The following is a 17,849-nucleotide window of genomic DNA, read 5'->3' on the forward strand; positions in this document are numbered from 1 at the left end:
TGAAACCATGAAGGAAGAGACTCATGATACTACAATATCTGTATTTTTGGCATAATACATTAAAAGAGGAAGGAACCCAAAGTAGATATTAGATATGATAACAATTTTTAAAATGTCTATCAAAGGTCACTATTGACTTAATAAAATGAAAACTCAGAGTTTGAGAAAATATTTGCAAATCTCATTATATTGGAATCCTGTGCAATGCTGGTAGAAATGAAAAATGGTGCCACTGCTGTGAATGAAAAAAAAAAAAACAGAAAAAAATAAACATACACTTTTTATATGCACCAATTTGTTGTACTCCTGGGTATGCACCCAAAGGATTCAAACATTTGTGCAACTGTGTGGAAGGCAGCATTATTCAAAGTAGCCTAATATGGTTGTAACCCATATGCCCCTCCAGGGATGACTGGGGAAACAAAACATGGTACATTTACTCACAGAATATGATTCACCTTAAAAAAATGAAAATTCTGACACATTCTAGATATGGATGAACCTCGAGGCTATTTTGTTAAGTGAAACAGCCATGCACAAAAGGACAAATATTACGTGATTCCACTTGTGTGAGTGCGGTACCTATAATTGTGGAATTCAGAGAGACAGAAAGTAAATAAGGCTGCCAGGGCCCGGAGGGAGGAATGCAGAGTTAGGGCTCGGTGCGGACAGAGCTTCAGTCTGGACGATGGAGGATCTGAAGGTGGATGGTGGTGACAGTGGACATCCATGTGAATGGACCTCATGCTCCGGAAGTGGACGTTGGAAAATGGTCCCCCAGTCCATGGATGCTATTCTATACACCAGAATACAAAACGTATGTGTCTGAGTGTGCTTCTACAAACCTGTCAACTTCATTGTAAGTAGCAACCAGTTACTAGTGCACATAAACCGGGACTCCATTTTTATAAAAAGAATTGAACATATGCATAGAAAAAGGTGATGTGGGAATGGACATGAAATAAGCATGATTTCTTAAAAGGCATTTTCTCTATTCAATACATACTTTAAGTAATGAAAGGACAAACATACATGTTTCTGGTTTGTGTTTCTTCAATTCTTCATTATATAAATTCACATTAAATATAGAAATACATTTCCCTTCATTTCAAATATTTTCACAAAATATCATGTAAATGCTGACATTAACCGTAAATAAAAGTAAAAATCATTTAATACAAGTCTAAAGCAAATGTCTTAAGTTAAACCTAAAGAAAAGTCATTTGGATACTGAGGACTTACAGAGTGGGAGGTAAAGCCGTTTTGCTCCTCCCACCCCCCATAACTAGACCACTTTTCTCTGTAAAGGATTCTTTCCTGGGGACTTGGAGAAAGGCCTGGGAGGGAGGAAGACTCCCTGCCTGGGGGGACAGGACAGGAGCACTAGGAGAGCCCGCCTTCCCTGGAGCCCTCCCAGCCCGTCCCAGTCACCCCAGCACCAGGGCCTGGACCTCCATGTCTGTGCTCTGGGCATGGCCATCCCATCCCCATTCTTCCCAAACCCAGCTGGGCCCTTCCTGACACAGTGAGCGCCTCTGCCTGTGAGCCCTGCCTCCCCACCCGCCCTCCTTTGCTGCAGAATAAACAGGAGCCACCAGGTGGATGGCACTGTTCTCAGCCCTCCTGAGGTTTTAACCAAAACCCCTGGACCTGAAGGGAAAGGCAGGGTTCTGCTGAAAGACCACTTGGGGTCCCCTGTGAGCTCTTGTTCCTGAACCCCCTGCCCAGGGCATGAACTGCAGGTAATTCATTGACGTGGGTTCCAGTTCCTCCCTGGAACGCTTCTCAGCGTTTTCCTGGTTCTGCCCACGTAGTCACTGACAAGTGTCACGAAGTGATGTAGGATCTGCCCAGGGACCTGTCAGGACCACGTGAGCTTTGTTACTCACCTGGAGTCACAGAATTTGGCTGCCCTGCCCACAGGCTATCCTAGCCAATGAGGCATGGGTAAGAGATGGGTGTGGGGCTGGTCAGGCTGCTCAGGATCCTTAAATGGGTGGCCTTGGGGCCACAACCATGCATCAGAGACCCCTGGACCTGCCACTGCTGACTGCACCTTCTCAGCTGCATCCACAGCAGGTGAGTGCTTCTGCCAAGCCAGGCTAGGCTGGGCCACCCCAGGACCAGCCTGTCCACCCGTGGGGGACAGGATCCTAGGCTCCCACTGGGAATAATCCTCTCCATTGCTGGGCAGGACACAGCAGCCTGACCACAGCCCGTCCGCTGCTGAGCCCGCTGCTGCCTGACTGTGTCAGCATCTGTGGAAGGGGCAGGAGTGTGGGTGGGCAGGGAGCGGGACTGCGTTCCCCCAGGTCCTGCCTGCTTCCCCTGTCCCTTGTCCCTGGCCAGTGATCTGAGCCTCAGAAGAACCTGGCCCTGTCAGGATGCAGAAGCTGGTGTGGGAGGGTGTCTCTGGGCCCCATCATGCCAGGCGAGCACCTCCCTGGTTGGGGAGGAGGGGGAGGATGGGTGGCCCAGGCCAGGCAGAGGGGCGGGGAGGAGGCAGCTGAGCCCTGGCTGTCCTCCTGCCCATCTTCCCCTGGAAGGGCCTTTAGGAAAGATTCCAATTCAAGGAGAGGCGGTTGGAAGGCACATCTCACCCTGCCATACAGTAGTCAAGAAGAAGTGGGAAGTGGCCACCTAACTCCTGGGATCTCTGACTCTACCTGGGGTCAGGAGTCCTCGTTAGGGAGGTTCTCCTGGGTCACCTCGGCACTGTTGCTAAATCCCAGGACCAGCCTTTTACTTGTTTCCTCTTTGGAGCTTCAAGATCCTGACCCATAAGCCACCCTCACAACCTTCTCCCAACCTAAATGATCTTTGCACATCATGTTTCAAACCTGGAGTCCTTCTCTGGCTGCTTTTCCTTCCGTGACTGAATCACATACCTCCATCTGGGCTGATTTTCTCCACACAAATCCTCATCCTTTCTCCACAGTCCTTGTATAAGTACATGGCGGGGGGTGAATTAATTTTTTTTTAACCTCACCATAGTGGCTATCTGACTCAGAAGAAAGTATGATGGCACTTTAGAAGGACTGGTAATTAAGGATGCCTTTATTTTTCCTTCTTAGGTGTTGGAAACATGAATGTTTCAATCTTCCTGACTCTCCTTTTCTTGGGAATAGCCTCACCGTTTCCAAAGGTGGATCACAGTGTAGATGCTCCATCAAACCTGTTTGAGGCAATAGTTGAAGAAGTATCTGACCTGGTTGGTAACATGTGAAACTGCCCAGAGGACCCGAAGGGGAGGCTTCATCTATTGGGGGTTTACACAAAGAGGAGCTTCTTCAGACCAGATCTTCCAAGGCCATAACTTCATCCTCCGCCCCCCCCATTACTGACACAATAGGGCATGCATCCTGATGTGTGGGGGCTGGAGAACAGCTCCCAGACATGTAACCTTCCCTGGTCCTGCTTTCTCCTCCTCTGTGTCTGCAAATCCCCCTGGTGAAGGTGAGTTCCTTAAATAGCAATAAATGACAGGTTATGTGTTTGCCTCTAGGTTGAAGACCTACTAGATGTCATCAATGATGCGTTGGTAGAGGATAGTCCCAATGTGCTTGATACACACAGTCAGGAACAACGTGAAGAACAACAGAGCAATAGAACTGCAAGCCATCATTCTGGTGACATAAGCCTGCTGATTAAACCACGCAAAAAAGTATCTGGCAAGGTTGGTAACCCCTGCAGCTGTCCAGCGGGACACTGAAGAGAAGGGTCCATGCAGCTGGGGGTTCACAGCAGAGAGTAACTGCCATAATGTCACAGCCCCGTTACTGATACCACCTGGCAGGCATCCCTGCTGTGTGGGTGCTGGAGAACAGCGCCCAGATGCATAAAGCCTTCCCTGGTGGTGGTTTGTCTTCTCTCTACAAATCCACTTGGTCAAGGTGAGCTGGTTGTAAATAAAAGTTAAATGCAGGTTATATGTTTCCTTCTAGGTTAAAGGTACATCCAGGAGAGGATTGTTGGGGAAAATTGTCAAAGGTCTTGGAAAGAAAACGGTTGGAGCATTAAAAAAAACAGTACCGAGATTGAAAAACCTTGGAAAACGCATTGCAGAGGAGATTGCGGTAGAAGTAATAGTATCAGATGGCTTGGGGGCAATTGCAGAAGCCATTGGAGAGAGTATTCTGGGAGTTAATGACCCTCCTGTGACCCCAGAAGACTCTGACTATGCTGATGAGGTGAGTGTGGCATGCAATGCTTAATATTTTATCCTCCCCGCTCACTCTCTACCTAACTCATATATTGCATTACGACATCCTATTTCTTTTCACTTGAAGATCAATGAAGAATCCTAGGCAGAAGATGCTGTGATGCCGGAACCAGAAGCCCAAAAAGGGGACAGTACCGCCATGGCGATCCCCTGGCCTATGGATTCTAGACTGGAAGCCTATGGGCCTCCTGTGATGAGGAAATAGCTGCTTGGACCTGCTGCCCAGGAATTTATAGTATCACAGCCCTGGGTACACCCAGAGACTGGACCTGAGACAAGGACCCCACACTGGGATTCCTGCCCCAAGTACCAGCTTTGATTTTTTCAGGAGCAACTTTTAAAGTAACCACTGAAAGTTGAGCCCTGGAAAAGTCAATGTCCTTCACCCACCACCTTTGAAGCTATAATAGGCTCTTGCTGCCTGCTCTCCATGTCCCCTTGGTTTGTGACCTGGGAGGGGGGGCTCCCCTTCCTCCAGCACTTTGTTCTCCTTCCCCTCCCCCTTGTGCGATCTGTAAGTAATAAATCTTGTGGCTTTGCTTTCCTCGTGAGAGTCCATCCAAACTGCGCCATCAATGAAAGCAATTCCCGGGTTATCACTTCTCCAAGGTGGGAGCTGGGGGGCTGTGGGAGCTGCCTGCTGTCCCGGGGGTGACATGACTCCTCCTCCAGCAGGTCATAATCTGCATGTCCCTAATGTCATACATCAGCTCTGGGCCCAGCACACCCCTGTGAAGAACAGGTGTGCCCACATGCAGCAGCTCTCTCTCCAAGAGGAAAGCAAAAAGAACCTGCCATAAAAAATGGGAAAATCCTACCATTTGTGACAAGGTTAGACTGTAAAGACATTATTATGCTCCATGAAATAGTCAGCAGAGCAAGTAAAATACTGTGTGATGTTTCTTCTGTCTGAAATCCAACAAACAATCCAAGAAACTCAGAGAATCAGAAATCAGGCTTGTGGTTACCAAGGTGGAGGTGGGGACAGGGAATTGGAGGAAGGTGGTCAGAGGAAGGAACTGCCAGGGGTCGGATAGTCAGTGTGTGGGATGAACATACAGCATGATGACTGTGACTACCACCGCTGTAAGGTGTATGGGAAAGTCATTAAGGAGGTAAATCTAAGAGATCTCATCACAGGACAAAACATTTCCCTTTCTTCTTTTTTTTTTTTATCTACTTGAGAAGATAGATGGTAGCTGAATCTAATGCAGTAATTATTCCACAGTATATGGACATCAAACCATCATGATAAATATGTACATAGTCACAGAGCTCCTTATGTTTCCCATTCCAGCTCTGCTTGTGAAATATAAACAGGTTCATAAAACAGATGCCATATTTAGAATTCCCATTCTAGATTGTGGAATCTGTACGTGCACACTGCCAGAACTGCCGTTAGATTTATTACCCTGCTCAAATTTCTGATTCAATGGCCTAACCGGTTTGGCTCAGTGGATAGAGCATCAGCCTGCGGACTCAGGGGTCCCAGGTTCGATTCCGGTTAAGGGCATGTACCTTGGTTGCAGGCACATCCCCAGTAGGGAGTGTGCAGGAGGCAGCTGATCGATGTTACTCTCTCATCGATGTTTCTAACTCTCTATCCCTCTCCATTCCTATCTGTAAAAAATCAATAAAATATATTAAAAAAAAATTCTGATTCAATGGTGACCATATAGCTGTTCTTAATTCTATGTTATGTTGAGGCATCCATCATATTCTATATATCATTCAAATTTCTCCAGATGAATCATGTCTTATGACCAGGTGAACCCACAGTGTATCATTGAATAGATGCTAATTTTTCAATTTCAAAACAACCACATCACCTCCTGGGATGCTTTATAACAAACTTGACTTGGAAATCCGTAAACTGAAAACTGTCTTAAACTCATCTTTTGCATGAGGTGGGTGGTATTAATCAAGTGTCTTGCCCTTTACCTGTGAAGGGAGGAATCTTGAAATGAATGCTGGCCTTGTATTCAATGTGGGCTCTCCCTCTGTTGGTAGAGATTCAAACCAAATTACCTTCCAGTTCTATAAGGAAGGTAAGCATTTGTGTGTGTGTGTGTGTGTGTGTGTGTGTGTGTATTTAAATATATATATTTTTATTTATTTAAGAGAGGGAGGGAGAGAGATAGGAATATCACCAATGAAAGAGAATCATTGATTGGCTGTCTCCTGCATGCCACCACTGGGGAACTAGCTTGAAACCCAAGTATGTGCCTTGGCCAGGAATTGAACTGTGACTTTGTTCATAGGTCTATGCTCAATCATGGAGTCACACAGGCCATGCTCTATATATATTTATCAGAGCAAGTGGGAAAACACCATAACACATAGCTAGATGGACTCTTGGTTATGTAGGATTCAATGCAGAATTTTAACATAGTTGTGTATTTTGTACAAGTCACATCTGTGTGATATGTTGCCTTTTCACATTACTTGAACCATATGTCCATGATTTTAAGTGTTTCAAAATAGAATTGGCCCTTGAACAACATGGAGTTAGGGCTACCAACAGCCTTTGCAGTAGAAAATGTGTGTATAATTTTTCCTCTTCCAAATCTATACTGAAAGCCTACTCATGGCAGGAAGGAAGCCTTACTAGGAACATAAACAGTCAGTTCACACAAGTCTGTAAGTCACATGTATTATAACACTGTATTCTTACAATAAAGTAAGCTAGGGGAAAGGAAATTCTATGAAGAAGACATAAGGAAGAGAAAATACTTTACAGTGAAACTGAGTCGACAGTAAGCATGTTTAGGTGTTAGATCATAGAGTCTAGGGGTACAGGCATGGGCTCTCACTACATGCTTTATTTGCTGTGGGTGTCACACAGCTCGCAGACAAGCCCTGAGAAAGCATGCTAGTCATGTTCTGAAGGCCTGCCTGGAACGCAAGTTGCAGGAGAAATGCTTACAAGTGCACTTTGCTTGTGATAATGGAAAAGCTGAGCTAGTTAAGTGCAAGACAATGACACCTGAAATAATACCAAGGGTCACAAGATGTCCAGTTTCTGGTTTTCACTTTAAGATAATGTCACTGATGCATAATTATGAGATATGTTGCAGAATTGTGGTTCTGCAACCCAGTAATTCTTGTTCTCAAACTATAACTGTGAATTGCTGATGTGCTGTCTTTTTGTCAAGAAAGAGAGATAACCTCAGGGTCTTGAAGGGAATTTAGGTGTTTGTCTTGCAGAAGGAATGAGTGTCTTTAAGGAAGTTATGACCAGTTCCTGACACCCAGGAGCCTCGCTGCACAAAATGTTACCTGTAACTGAGAAGCACAGACTCTCCCCTCGGTTCCCTAAACTCCCCTCCCTTACTCCCTGGCTGAGGGAGCACTCCCTGCCTTTGCTTGTTGAGGAAGATGACATTGGGAGATCTTTCTCTCTGTCCTCTCGCTTTGCCCAAACCAAATAAACCTTCCTCTATCCGTAAGCACCTGTGTCTCTACGATGGGATTGGGAACTCATAGTTTACAAGAACCTTCATTTTGGTTGGGAATTCAGTAACATCAGATTTATACAAAAGAATCAAACTATGAGAAGATCACACAGTTCAAATCTTTGTTGTTCAATTGTCAACAATATATTTAAATGGTTATACAATCTGACTTGATATAGCTTTTTCGATGTTTATCAACATTTCTTTAGTGATATAACTTTAAAAAATATTTATTGATTTGAGAGAGAGAGAGATAAAGGAAGAAAGGAAGAAAGAAAGAATTATCAGTTTGTTGTTCCACTTATTTATGCATTCATTGGTTCTGTCTTGTATGTGCCCTGACTGGAGATCCAACCCACAATCTTGGCATATCAGGATGACACTCTAATCAACTGAGCTACCTGGCCAAGTGAAGGCATGACTGTTTTAATGACATAAAAGAAGTCTTAAATTGGAAAACATTATTAATAATAACTAGAGGCCCGATGCACAAAATTCATGCAAGAGTATGGTTAATCACTTCCCACCCACCCACCCTTTCCCAACTTCCCTCTGAGGTTCTGCAGTGTGTTCTATGCTTCTATGTCTCTGGATCTATTTTGTTCATCAGTTTATTTTGTTCATTAGATTCCACATATGAGTGAGATCCTGTGACACTTGTTTTCTCTGACTGTCTCATTTTGCTTAGCATATACTCTCCAGGGCCCCCATGCTGTCTCAAAGTATAAGAGATCATTCTTTTTTACTGCTGCATAGTATTCCATGGTTGAAAGGGAAATTAATAGCATTACAGGCCTACTTCAAGAAGCAATAAAACTATCAAATAAACAATCTAGCACCTAGAAGTACTAGAAAAAAAACAGCAAACAAAGTTCAGAGTAAGTTGAAGGAAGGGAATAATAAAGATCAACTGGAAATAAATGACATAGAGACTAAAAAAAAATATAAAAGATCAATGAAACCAAGTGTTGGCTCGTATTAAAGATAAACAAGATTGAGGAGCCTTCAACCAGATTCATCAAAAAAAGAAAGAGAGAGGACCTAAATAAATATAATAAGAAATGAAAAAGGAAAAGTAACAACTGACATCACAGAAATACAAAGGGCTGTAAGAAAATACTCTGACAAATATATGCCAACAACTTGAATACACTGGGAGAAATTACTAGAAACATACAATCTTCCAAAACTCAATCAGGAAGAATTGGAAAACCTGAATAGACTGATAACAATGAATGAAATGAAAGCAGTAATGAAAAAACAAACACACCACAAAACCCAACAAACAAAAGTCCTGGACTGGGTGGCTTCACAGGCAAATTTTCAAATAAGGGCTAACACCTACCCTTCTCAAACCATTCCAAAAAATTCAAGAGGAGGGAAGACTCCCAATCTGTTTTACCAGGCCAGCATTAAAATAATTCCAAAACCAGATAAAGACACTACAAAGAAAGAAAATTATATGCCAATATTCCTGAAGAACATAGATGCTAATATCCTTAACAAAATAGCAAATTGGATCCAGCAATACATTAAAAAAGATCATACACCATGAATAAGTGGTATTTATTCTGGGGATCCAAGATTGGTACAATATTCTCAAATCAATAAATGTCATATATTATATATAAACAAAATGAAAGATGAAAATCACACGATCATATCAGTAGATGCAGAAAAAGCATTTGATAAAATCTAGCACCCATTTATGATAAAACTCTCACCAGAGTGGGAATAGAGTGATCATACCACAACATAATAAAGCCATATGACAAACGTACAGCCTAAATCATACTCAACTAGAAAACAGTCTGCTTTCACTACTCTTCTTTAACACCAGAGGCCCAGTGCACGAATTCGTGCATGGGTGGGGTCTGGCTGGCTCGCCCTGACCTGGGATGATTAGGGAGGCCTGCCGGGGGAAGGAGATGCAGGAGGTTGGCTGGCTGGCCCCTCCCCCCTGGTCGAACTCCTGGTTTCAGGGCAGGAATAACCCCAGGACACAGCTGCTAATCTCCCCAGAACCACCCAGGCTCAGAGGGTTGCTGGCTCATGACTGTTGATCACAAGGACAAGTCTTTTCTCAAAGGGAGTGAAGAGGTGTCTGGGGAGGAGGGAGAGAAGGAGGTTCACAAGCACCCCCAGCAGGGCCCCCTGGATCCAGGTGGTGACTGTCTCTCTCAGGGCTGATGCTGAGACAGCCTGGCAGGTGCCGGGTACTGGGACTCCAGCCTGCAGGGTCCTGTCAGTGCTATCGAAGAGGGACGGAGACAAGGTCTTTTGGGTGATGTGTCTTGTCCCACGGAAATCACAGAATTTTATAAAGAAAAGGGACTCACAGATGGTTTAGTCTAATTTCACTCACTGAGGTCTCTAAGGAAAGAGTTCAAAAGATTTACTCGAAATTGTACCATCAATTATTAACAATTCAGAGTGAGTGTCAGGTCAGCTGACCACACCGGGTTCCTTATAAACCTCTGCTAAGTGTTCATAGTGTGATGTAGTGTGTGTGTTGGGGAGGAAATTATTTTTCTACTCTTTAAGGTGGGATGATTTAATAATCACATTGACAGAAGACAGACTGGAGAAGAACAAATGTAATTATGTATGGGGGACCCATAAAAATATGAGACCCAGCCATCCGGCGTGGCTCAGTGGTTGAGCATTGACTTCTGAACCAGGAGATCAAGGGTCAATTCCCAGTTATGGCACATGCCCAGGTTGCAGGCTCCATCCCTAGTAGGGAGCGTGCAGGATGCAGCCAATCAATGATTCTCTCTCATCATTGTTGTTTCTAACTCTCTTTCCCTCTAAAATCCATAAAAATATTTTTTAAAATAAATAAACATATGAGACCCAAGGGCCCATTGGGCAGTTGAGGCCTGTATGCCACCCTGAGCTGAGGAATGGGATCTGGCCCAGGCTTCACAGGGGAGACAGGTATTCGGAGCAGAGGTTTGCCCTGCCCTACAGCTAGGTCTTCCAGATAAAAAGTTACGTCTGGTCGTAGCTCCTCTTCTGGGCCAGCCTCCACACCTCAACCAAATACTTTTAGGCTGTTAAGGGAGAGGTAAAAGTTTTTCTTGAATCTGTTGGGTCTTGATTATCTTCTGCTCAGAGTAATCCACATGCCATAATAATACATCTCAGGGAGTCTTGTTAGAACATCTTCATGTGCATGTATGCATCATGAGTAAACACAGGTGTGTGTATTGTGTAAATACATATGTATATGTGAGCATTTGTGCATATGTGCCTAAGTGTGTATGTATATGTGTGTGCATGAATGGCATTGTCTGTGTGCATATGTGTATGTGTGTATAAGTTTGTGTGTTTGTGTGTGAGCATATATGTGTTTTGTGTATGTTTAGTGAGTGTATATATGCAATGAGTATATTATGTATAAGTCTGTGTTATGTATGTATTGTTTATAAATGTGTGATTTTGTGTGGGATGTGTGTATAGTATATAAATGTGTGTATGTGTGTATGTGTTTTATGAGCTGATAGATTTCCAGGCCTTAAAGAGAATCTGTGCTTCTGGCCAAGAGCCTGGTTCTCACCCATTCAGCCATGACGCCCGTCTCCACAAGCAGGGAGACCACCGAGCATCCCCAGACGTTCTTCTCCCCACGCCTGCATGCCATCCCCCTGCCCCTGAGTGACCCCTGGTTCTGTGAGCCCTCGGACTGTGTCACAGCCAGTGCCCGGATAAGCTTTCTGTCTTCCAAGAAGGGAAGGCAGTCCCCCTAGAGCAGCGGTTCTCAACCTGTGGGTCGTGACCCCTTTGGGGTCGAATGACCCTTTCATAGTGGTAGCCTAAGACCATCGGAAAACACATATATAATTACATATTGTTTTGTGATTAATCGCTATGCTTTAATTATGTTCAATTTGTAACAATGAAATAGGGGGTCACCACAACATGAGGAACTGTATTAAAGGGTCGCAGCATTAGGAAGGTTGAGAACCACTGCCCTAGAGGGAGGCCAGGGCTGCCTCCTGAAGGTCAGGTGACTCTGGGACCAGCTCTCCCCTGGGAAGGAGAAGCAGGCGTTTCCTGTGGAGGCTTCTCTCGTTGCCTCTGCACAGAAAGGCAGCAAAGAACAGTCGTGGGTGCCCGACCTCCCCGGAGCTCAGGCAGTGCCCGTGGCTTTCAGAGAAATTTGATGAAGGAGAGTGTTGCCTTTTAATTTTTCTAGACATTTTTAAAGTAACTGAATCTATTAAGCTAACATTAGGACAGCCAGTTGTCAGTGTTCTTAAAGGCTCTTCAGAAACATCAGTGGCAATGGCTGCATAACACAGTGACAGTCACTGTCACAGCCCAGTGACTTAACTCTTCCCACCATGAAACAACCAGGCGTTCCCCTGTTACAAATAACGCTGGGATCACCGTCCTTATGCACATTTTCCTGCATTTTGGTTTGGACGTGAAACTTTTTCTTGCTTTATGTGCAGGACATCACCCAAGGCGCAGTTCTAGCTGAGCAAAATATCGCATTTTTGTTGGTCTCTGTCTGGTTTACTTTTTTCCCCAGAAAAACATTACTTTATTAATTAACTCTTGACTCATCTTATACTTTTTTACTACATATTTGCTACAATTTTAGAATCATTGAGCAACAACATAAAGAAAATTTTAATGCCATCATAAGGATAAAAATTATTAGATTTAGTTAAAAGTATTGATAGTTGAGAAAACATTTAGTTTCAAATTTTATTACTGATAATGCCCTAGGAATTCCTGTAATTGTTTTTAAACTGGGGAACCTATATCAGGATGCGTTTTGGGTTGTTTTTTTCTCCTAAATGAGCTGTAGGGTTCTCTGACATGTCAGGTTTTCACGTCAGTGACTTACTATAAGTTCTTTGGATTGTCAACACTCATGAAGCAGTTTGTCATGGCCCATGTCCCTCTCCATCTGGTTTGATGTCCTGAGTTTCTGCTCACACTTGGGGTCCCGCATGCCTCTGAGTCAATCACAAGCAAGGAGCTATGGTGCTGACGGGTGACTGGTTCTCACTGCCAAGGTAAGGTAGGACTGCTGCTCTACATGGAGGTAGGGGAGAATATGTTTGACATACAAGGGATCCCTTAGGATGTCCTGTGATTAAGATTAAATAACAACACCCCAATCCAGGAAGGATTGGTAATGGCCTAGACCAGGGATTTTCAACTGGTGTACCGCAAGGATTTTAAACATGCAACACCTGCCTATTTAGTCAGGGCACTCCCCTTACATTGTCAGAAATAAAAATTAAAAATGACAACAGCCGAAGTAGGTCCGTGGGTCCCACCGCCCAGGATCTGGAAGCTGGGAGCCCGAGTTCCTGTGCCCATTTGGACTTTCACAATCAGAGATGGCAGCAAAGATGACATCATCGGAAACTACCACGCCTTGGTCTTGTCATCCAGTATATGCAAGATACTGGCAACATTATTATCAAGCAATGGCTTGGATGCGAAGCCACCAGAATGCCTATCGGAGGGCCATGGAGTCTTATTTCAGTTCCCCCTGGTACTTCACTCCAGGAGGTCTTCCCCAGAGCTTTTATGCTAAGAAAGGTAGATCTTCTCAGCCCTTCTATGGCCATCACCTGTCCTCCCAGGACTCCCACTGTGGTTATTCACATTCTCCAAGGTCTGGGCAGCATCCTCCTGACACCACAAGCGAAGACCAATCTTGGACCACAGAAGAGGAGGCGGAGACCGACTCAGATGATGAGGTGGAGTGCGACCTGAGCAACATGGAGTTCACAGAGGAGCTCAGCCAGTACTTTGCAGAGACCGAGAGGCACAGGGAGGAGCGGCGGCGGCAGCAGCAGCTGGACGCGCAGCGCCTGGAGGACTATGTGAACGCCGACTACGACCTGTATTACAAGAGGAGCCGCTCCATGGAGCGCCCCCTCCGAGAGCCCCAGCGAGCGGCGCCAGGCCGAGATGAAGCGTTTGTACAGGGACAGCGCCGCCAAGATCCAGGCCATGGAGGCCGCAGTGCAGCTGAGCTTTAACAAGCACTTTGACCGAAAGCGGCCCAAGTACTGGCCGGTCATTCCGCTGAAGTTCTGAGTCCTGGGCCCTGGGCCCCCAGACATCACCCCCTTCCTCTGGGATTTGCTCCTTCATCGGCTTCTGTGCGTTTTCTCAAGGAAAGGGGACCTTGTCCTGAGAAATCAGCATGTTCACCAAAGTGCCAGTGGGCCTGTCATGTGTGGGGTGGGAGGGGATGAGGGTGGGGGAGGGGCTGCGAGGGCCGAGCCCCTTGCATGAATTTCGTGTAATATATCAGCCTTTTTTAAGCAGCAGGGCATGTACTGTTGCCTGCTTGCGAGATTTTTCTTTTGACATAAAATGATCATTTCATATGAAAAAAAAAAATGACAACAGCCAACACAACAATAGCCATCTTGTATGAATGAATCAAAATTACACCTATTTTTCATCAGATCAGCAAAAAATATAAGTTTTGGGGTGCCCTAGAATTTTAGTAATTAGTTTGTGTGCCATGAGAAGAAAAAGATTGAACATCAGTGGCCTAGAACCTTGAGGAATAAAAGTTTGGGTCATCCCACCAGGTAAAGAACACAACAGGCTGAGGAGCTTGCTGAGGACAAAGGGGATACAGCGTAGGTAGTGGAAGACAATCGTTATAAATACCAAGTGTGAATGTTACAGAAATGAGGATTGCAATGATCGTGAGCAATTCCTTCCTATTTTCTTATGGTTATGATTGCCCGTGAGTGTGCATAAAACGTCCTCATTTCCTTTCTTTATTCCCTGTCAGGTAACATGAGATGTATTGAAGATATGTCATGATATTAAAGTATGGTTGATTTTACATTGTAGAGTTTAAGTTATGGAATATTAAGGAAAAGGGTAAACATCCCTCAGAAGTCTATTTTCTGGGGAAGAGGTTTGTATATTATTGGTTGTGTAATGACATTTGCAATGTATTTGGCAGAAATATGACCTTTTATTGTCCTTATTTGGAGATTAAGTACAATTTGAGAAGGTGCCAAATTCACAGAGTGGACTTGTGGTGGTTACATTTAAATGTGAACTTGACAGGACCATGGAGCACCCAGGTTTGGTCTCTGGGGCGCTTTGGGACAAGACTGACACTTGAACGGGTTCACTGAGCAGAGCAGGTTGCCCTCCCTACTGTGGGCAGCCTTCACCTAATCAGGTGAATCCTGAACAGAACAAACATGTTGGCCCTCTTTCAGGTAAGGGGGCGCCTCCTGCTGGCTGCCTTATGGCTGGAACAGTGGTCTTTCTGGCCTTTGCACTAGAAACATTAGCAACTCCTGGGCCTGGAGCCTGAGTCCCCAATTTGCCAAATGCAGTTCTTGAGGTCTTTCATCCTCCATAATTCATGAGCCAATACCTTGTAATGTACACATTTATATACACCTTCCTGACTCTGATTCTCTTGAGAGTCCTGACTAATGCAGCTTCCTGAAATCTATCCATAAATGCAAGGAGTCTGTGACAACAGATTAGGAACCTTGCTCTAGTCTTTTTTTTTTTTTTGTGTGTGTGTGTGTGTGTGTGCGCTCAGGTTTTACCCACAAGGCACAGAATATACAGGACACATCTGTTTCACGTGTTCAATGACTCAATACTATTTGTTTCTTATCTAACTCAACTGCACAGCACTCACACTTTCCATTTTACCCTCTGGCCTCCTAGTCCAGGAAGCACTCCTGCTCCAGGGCACACATTGTGGTCACACCCCTCACACTCAGTTATGGAAGGAAGATGCTGATGATGTTACAAACCTGCCAGACAGACAGGCCTGAGGGACCATTATACCCGCTGCTGCCATTACAGCTCTTCTCGCTGACCCAGGTGATTGCCCCGGGCCCCTCAGCTCACTGCTGTCTTCGTCTCAGGTATTGGGAGGGGCCCTGGTCTGTGTGACAGGCACAGGACAATGATGCTGTCTTCACATGACTCCAATAGCTGCCTGCAGTCGTGGAGTTATTGCTTGAAAACCTGATTTCTGGACTGCAACCCTGGGGTAAAAATATTAAGTAACCAATTATATATTTGTGTTAAGAAAAAAAGATCAAGTGATAGGGGGATTAGGAAGGAATGACACAAATTAATATTTTTTGAGACTGTTCAAGAATTTATTCTGTATACCCAATAAAATAGAGATAAAACAAAAAGAGAAGGAAAAAAGCAACCAAGTGAGTTGTTCAGTTTAAAAGGAACAAAAAAGGTAAAAAAAAAAAGAGAGAAGGGGAGAAATTTAGCTTCCTATTCACATATACCTATTTGTAAATACCCATCCCATGGATAAATATGAAATATTACATCATTTTATTTCTATGAATTGATTACAGATGCCACTAAACTATTTTTTAATGATAAAGACAAAAGTATCAGCTCTCATAGTGAATTGACTTTCACTATAGGGAACTCCCCATTGCAGTATGAATAGGTAAATTGTCAACTAATACATCCAAATCCAGCCTTGGCTGAGATGGGTAGGGGAGGGGAAGACTCTCACACTGGCTGTGCAGGTTTCAATCAACTCAATACTTGGGGACGATACTTTTAAAAACATCTACATACCTTTCAATGGGCATATTAATTGATATAGTACGTTTTTAAGGAGCTAAAAATATCCCTGTAAATTTGTTAGAATATTTGTATAACAATGTGCAAATTTATAATAGGAAAAATATGTAAACACAAAACAAAAATATCAAGCAAAGGAAATGTCTACAAAGTAGAATTTTACATAACCATCATATAGAATGCCAGTGATCTAGATGTACTGACATAAAAAAATGAACATGGCGTATTTTTTAATGAAATTGAGTGGCATATAAATTGTAACTGATACACATTTAAAAAATAAATCACAGCCCTAGCTGGTTTGGCTCAGTGGATAGAGCGCCAGCCAGTGGACTGAAGGGTCCCGGGTTCGATTCCAGTCAAGGGCGCATGCCTGGTTGTGGACTCCATCCCCAGTAGGGGGCGTGCAGGAGGCAGCCGATCAATGATTCTCTCTCATCATTGATGTTTCTATCTCTCTTTCCCTCTCCCTTCCTCTCTAAAATCAATAAAAAATACATTTTTTTAAATATATTTTATTGATTTTTTACAGAGAGGAAGGGAGAGAGATAGAGAGTTAGAAATATCAATGAGAGAGAAACATCGATCAGCTGCCTCCTGCACATCTCCTACTGGGGATGTGCCCGCAACCCAGGTACATGCCCTTGACCGGAATCGAACCTGGGACCTTTCGGTCCGCAGGCCGACGCTCTATCCACTGAGCCAAACTGGTTTTGGCATAAAAAATATATTTAAAAAAAAATAAATAAATCACACTGGTTAATTTATGCTTTTCTTAGCTATTAAATTGCATAGAAAGAAGCTCAGAAACATTGTCCAGAATATATCTATTTTATTCCCAATAATTCATCTGCTCCTCAAAATAAAGGTTTGCTATCTAGAATCACTTTAACTAACTAACCTTAACTTCTATCCTGTGAGGAGGAGGAGTGGAGCCATCAACTCCTCAAACAAAACAAGCCTTTTCTTCATTTTAAAAAGAAAACACAGAGAGTGTTGTTTGTCCACCAGCCCTACAAAGACTTGATCCGTGTGGGGGAATCAGGACTCAGCTGATAGCAATATGCTCTGACTGCTGTGAGAGAGTAAAATAGACTAGGGGGCTTATGAACAACGGAAAGTTATTTTCCACGGCTCTGTATCCTGAAAGTCCAAGATCAAGGTACTAGCAAATTTGGAGTCTCGTGAGGGCCCATTTCTGGGTTCATAGACCTCTATCTTTTCTCCATGTCTTCACCTTGTAGAGGAGGTAAAGGAACCCCCCACCCCACCCCAGCCCCGGGCTTTCTTTATAAGGGCACTAACCCTATTCATGAGGGCATCACCCTCATGCCCCAATTAACTCCCCAAAGCAGCACTTCCTCAAACCATCACCTAGGAGTTAGGGATTAAACACATGACGAGGGAGGGGAAAGCAAACAGCCAGTGCCTAGCAAACACCCAGTGTTTCTCTGCTCTTCCTCCACCCCAGGCAGCATCAGTCACCACCAGCTTTATATCCGTGTGTGTTTGTCCAGAACTTGCCCAGTGCCAATGCTAATACCTTGCATGCCCTAGTACAGCGTACCCCTCAGAACGAG

General features: G+C 44.2%; 1 pseudogene; it reads left to right on the top strand.

The window, feature by feature from the left end:
* The first annotated feature begins 12,963 nt into the window (after nucleotides 1–12,963).
* Nucleotides 12,964–13,906, top strand: LOC102430364 (annotated as a pseudogene).
* Nucleotides 13,907–17,849: the final 3,943 nt, after the last annotated feature.

This window comes from Myotis lucifugus, unplaced genomic scaffold, assembly GCF_000147115.1.
Source record: "Myotis lucifugus unplaced genomic scaffold, Myoluc2.0 scaffold_398, whole genome shotgun sequence".
NCBI lineage: Eukaryota > Metazoa > Chordata > Mammalia > Chiroptera > Vespertilionidae > Myotis > Myotis lucifugus.